Source organism: Tinamus guttatus, unplaced genomic scaffold (assembly GCF_059628265.1).
Source record: "Tinamus guttatus ecotype Peru unplaced genomic scaffold, ASM5962826v1 Tinamus_guttatus_pri_ptg000932l, whole genome shotgun sequence".
Classification (NCBI taxonomy): domain Eukaryota; kingdom Metazoa; phylum Chordata; class Aves; order Tinamiformes; family Tinamidae; genus Tinamus; species Tinamus guttatus.
Genome location: NW_028289466.1, coordinates 128,080 through 132,565, shown reverse-complemented (window position 1 = coordinate 132,565; position 4,486 = coordinate 128,080). Strand labels below are relative to the sequence as shown.

Sequence of the window (4,486 nt, the reverse complement as noted above, 5' to 3'; positions counted from 1 at the left end):
CCCCCCCCGCCCTTGTCGCGACCCTCCTCTTGTCACCACCCCCCCCCCCCCCACCTGTCACGACCCCCCTCCCCCTCCCCGCCTATCGCGACCCCCCCCCCCCCCCGCCCTTGTCGCGACCCGCCCCCCCCTCCCCGGTGGCGGCGGCGGCTCCCGGCGGCGGCGGCTCCCGGACTCCTGGGCCCCTCCCGGACTCCTGGGCCCCTCCGGGACGCCCGGGCCCCTCCCACGCCCCCCCCGGACGCCTGGGCCCCTCCTACCCCCCCCACCCCGGACGCCTGGGCCCCTGGGGGCGGACAAAGGAGCCGCTGTTGGTGCCCGGAGGAGAACAGAGCGGCCCTTGTGCGGGGGGGGACACGGGTGACATCAGGGGACATGGGGGACACGCTGGGGACATGGGGACGTCAGGGGGGGCGGGGAGCGGGGGGGACATGGAGGGACATTGGGGACATGGAGGGATATGGGGGACATGGGGGACATGAGGGGACATGGGGACATGGAGGGACATTGGGGACATTGGGGACAGGGACATTGGGGACATGGGGGACATGAGGGACATGGAGGGACATTGGGCACAGGGACATGGGGACATTGGGGACATGAGGGGACATGGAGGGACATGGAGGGACATTGGGGACATTGAGGACAGGGACATGGGGGACATGGGGACATTGGTGACATGGGGGGACATGGGGGACAGGGACATGGGGACATTGGGGACATGAGGGGACATGGAGGGACATTGGGGACGTGGGGGACAGGGACATGGGGACACATTCGGCGCTCGGGTGCCTTGGGGACGCGGTGGCGCTCGGGTGTCACCGCTGGTGACGCCACCCGGGTATTTTTGGGGCACGAGGGCGGCGGGTTAAAATAGCCCCCCCCCCCCCCCAGCGGGGCCCAGGCGTCGGGCGGGCAGCGGTGCCGGCCATGGGGAACCTGGGAGGTGAGTGGGGCCCCCGGACGCCTGGGCCCCTCATGCACCTGCCCCCTCCCCCCAACCACAGGAGGGTCCCCGGACGCCTGGGCCCCCTTTGGGGGGGGGGGGGAGGATCCCTGGGCCCATCCGCCCTGCGGGGGGGGAGGGGGGGTCATTGGCCCCAGTGGGCAAACAGGGGGGGAGGGGCCAAGGCCGCGTAGCCATGGAGACGGTCACGGCCGGGGGGGGGGAGGAGCCGGACGCCTGGGCCCATTTTGCCCCCGGACGCCTGGGCCCCTCAGCACCCCCCCCACCCCAAACAGAGCCGCAGAGCCCGGAGGAGCCCGACCGCTTCGTCTATGGTGAGCGGCGCGGCGCGGCCGGCCGGGTGTAGCCGGCCGGGTGTTGTCACGGGTCAGGGTGTTGCTGTCCGGGTGTTCTCGCATGTCAGGGTGTAGCCATGGGGGTGTTGTCGCATGTCGGGGTGTTGTGGGCGTGTCAGAGTGTTGCTGTGTGTCGCCATCAGGATGTTGTCACGGGTCAGGGTGTTGCTGTCCGGGTGTTCTCACATGTCAGGGTGTAGCCATGGGGCTGTTGTCATGTGTCAGGGTGTTGCTGTATGTCAGGGTGTAGCCATAGGGGTGTTGCGATGGGTCAGGGTGTTGCTGTCAGTGTTTTTCGCGTGTCAGGGTGTAGCCATGGGGGTGTTGTCGCATGTCACGGTGTTGCTCTTTGCACATCAGGGCGGTGCTGCTGCGGGTCCAGGTGTTGTTCCGCATCGGGCTGTTGCAATTGGGGTGTTGTCGTGTGTCAGGGTGTTCTTCCACCCGGGGCTGCGGCTGTTGCGTTTCAGGGGAGCCATCTCCACGTATCCGGGCGCTGTCGCGGATAAGGGTGTTGTTGTCACCCGCGGCCGACTGTTTTTCCCCCCCAGACTACCACTCGCTGCGCGTCGGGGGCCTCGTCTTCGCCTGTGTCCTCTTCAGCCTCGGCATCCTCCTCATCCTCAGTGAGCCGCACCGCGACCCCCCGCGCGGCCGCCAACACCGCGAGCGGCAACACCCGGACGTCCCCGCACCTCCCCCCAACCTCCTGGACCCCCCAACACCCCCTGGGCCCCCAGAACAGCTGCTGGCTCCATTGACAGCCCCACAACAGGCACCATTGCCCCCTGCAACAGCCCCATGTTGCCGACACCCCCCGCAACACCCTGACACCCAATATGTCCTCAACACCCCCAGCAACAACCCCCAACTGCCTCAGACACCCCCCGCAACAAAGCTACAGTGACACCCCACAACACCCCAAACAAACACTGCCAACAACACCCACAACAACCTTAACACCACCCTCCAAACACCCCAAAACGCCATCCAAAGGACCCCCAAAACACCCCAGATCAACCCGAAATACTCCAGAACACCCCAATGAGACCCCCAGCACCAACCCTAAAAACACCCCAATTCCCCCTCAAAACACCCCCCAAAACCCCCTCAATAACAGCCCCTAAAACACCTGCAAAGCACCTCAAAACACCCCCCCAAATACAACACCCCAAAATAACCCAAAACACCCGTACAAACAACCCAAGAACACCCCAATAACAGCTGAAAAGATGCCCCAAACACCCCAAAACACTCAAAAAGACCTTAAAACACCCCAGAAATGCAGGATAACATCCCAGCACCACCCCAAAACCCCAAGATACCCCCCCAAAAAGGCCACCAAACACCCCCAAAGAGCCCACAACACCCCAAAGCACCTCAATAACACCCCAAATACCCCCAAAGCAGTTCCCCGAAACAGCCCCCGCCCCCCCCCCCGAGGGGCCCCGGCGTCCGGGGCTCAGAGCTGTTTTCCCGCCAACAGGTCGTCACTGTCGGTGCAAGTTCGATCAACAGCCGAAGTAACCGGGGACAATGGGGACATTGGGGGGACACTGGGGACATGGGGACATGGGGGACATGGGGGACATTGGGGACATGGGGGACATGCGGGACATTGGGGGACATGGGGGGACATTGGGGACATGGGGGGACAGGGGGAAATTGGGGACATGGGGGGACATTGGGGGGACACTGGGGGACACTGGGGACATGGGGACATGGGGGGACATGGAGGACATTGGGGACATGGGGGGACAGGGGGAAATTGGGGACATGGGGGGACATTGGGAACATGGGGGGATATGAGGGGACATTGGGGACACTGGGGATATGGGGAGACAAGGGGGACATGGAGGGGACATTGGGGACATGGGGGAGACAAGGGGGACATGGGGACATGAGGGGACATTGGGGATATGGGGGACATGGGGGGATATGAGGGGACATTGGGGACACTGGGGGACATTGGGGGACATGAGGGGACATTGGGGACATGGGGGACATGGGGACATGAGGGGACATTGGGGATATGGGGGACATGGGGGGACATGAGGGGACATTGGGGACATTGGGGCATGGGGGGATATGAGGGGACATTGGGGACCCTGGGGGACATTGGGGACATTGGGGTGTCACCGTTTCCCGCAGGACGGGGGCAGCCGGACGAGGAGGAGGGGGCTCTGCGCCAGTCGATCCGACGTGAGCGCCCGGACGCCGGGGCCCCTCCGGCCGGGGGGGGCGGGGGGGGGTCACCCGGACGCCGGGGCCCCCTAACCCTGTCCCCCCCTCCAGGTTTGTCCACCCGGATGCGGTAGAAGGGGGTGAGTGGAGACCCCCCCCCCCGGACGCCTGGGCCCTCCCGGACGCCTGGGCCCCGCTGTGACCACCCCCCCTTGGCAGGTTCCAGCCCCAACAGGCGCAGAGCGACAGCGGCAACAGCCGCGGGCGCCTGTTCAGGGCACCCCCCAATAAAGGCTGCAACTGCCGGCTGGGGCTGTTGTTGGTGCTGTGGGGTGTTGCGGGTCGGGGTGTTGTGTGGGGGTTGTCGTGGGTCAGAGTGTTGTGAGTGGGTTGTTGTGGGTTAGGGTGTTGTAGGTCGGGGTGTTCTGGGTGGGTTGTTGTGGGTTGAGGTGTTGTGGGTGGGTTGTTGTGGGTCAGTGTGTTCTGGGTGGGCTATTGCAGGTCAGGGTGTTCTGGGTGGGTTGTTATAGGTTGGGGTGCTGTGAGTCAGGGTGTTCTGGGTGGGCTGTTGTGGGTCAGGGTGTTCTGGGTGGTTGTTCTAGGTTGGGGTGTTTCGGGTCAGGGTTTACTGGGTGGGTTGGGGTGTTCTGAGTGGGTTGTTGTGGGTTGGGCTGTTGCAGGTCGCGGTGTTGGGAGCGGCCCTGTTGCGTGTTGGGTGACGCCTGTCTTGGTTGGGGTGTTGCACCTGTGGGTGTTGCACTGGTGGGCATTGGGCGTTGTGCGGTCCGGGGGTCGCTCGCGGTGTTGCCGGCTGTTGCGGGGGGTGTCGGGTGTTGGCGCTGCCGGGTGTTGCGGCGCGGTGGCTCTGCGGTGGCGGGTGTCACCGGGTGTCACCGGGGTTGCGGTCACCGGGTGCCATCCTGTTGCGGCGCCTGTTGCAGCGGCTGTTGCGGCAGCTGTTGCGGCGCAGGGCGGGGCCGTCGCGTTGTTGCTGCTGCGG

General features: G+C 65.4%; 2 long non-coding RNA genes across 2 annotated transcripts; both read left to right on the top strand.

Annotated features, from left to right (window-relative positions):
- The first annotated feature begins 1,252 nt into the window (after positions 1 to 1,252).
- On the top strand, positions 1,253 to 2,826 carry LOC148591070 (uncharacterized). The gene is made up of 3 exons (XR_015914200.1): positions 1,253 to 1,281; positions 1,854 to 1,928; positions 2,789 to 2,826. It is a non-coding gene; the product is annotated as an uncharacterized LOC148591070 (long non-coding RNA).
- A 637-nt stretch (positions 2,827 to 3,463) lies between these two features.
- On the top strand, positions 3,464 to 3,630 carry LOC148591069 (uncharacterized). Its single transcript, XR_015914201.1, has 2 exons — positions 3,464 to 3,504; positions 3,598 to 3,630. It is a non-coding gene; the product is annotated as an uncharacterized LOC148591069 (long non-coding RNA).
- Positions 3,631 to 4,486: the final 856 nt, after the last annotated feature.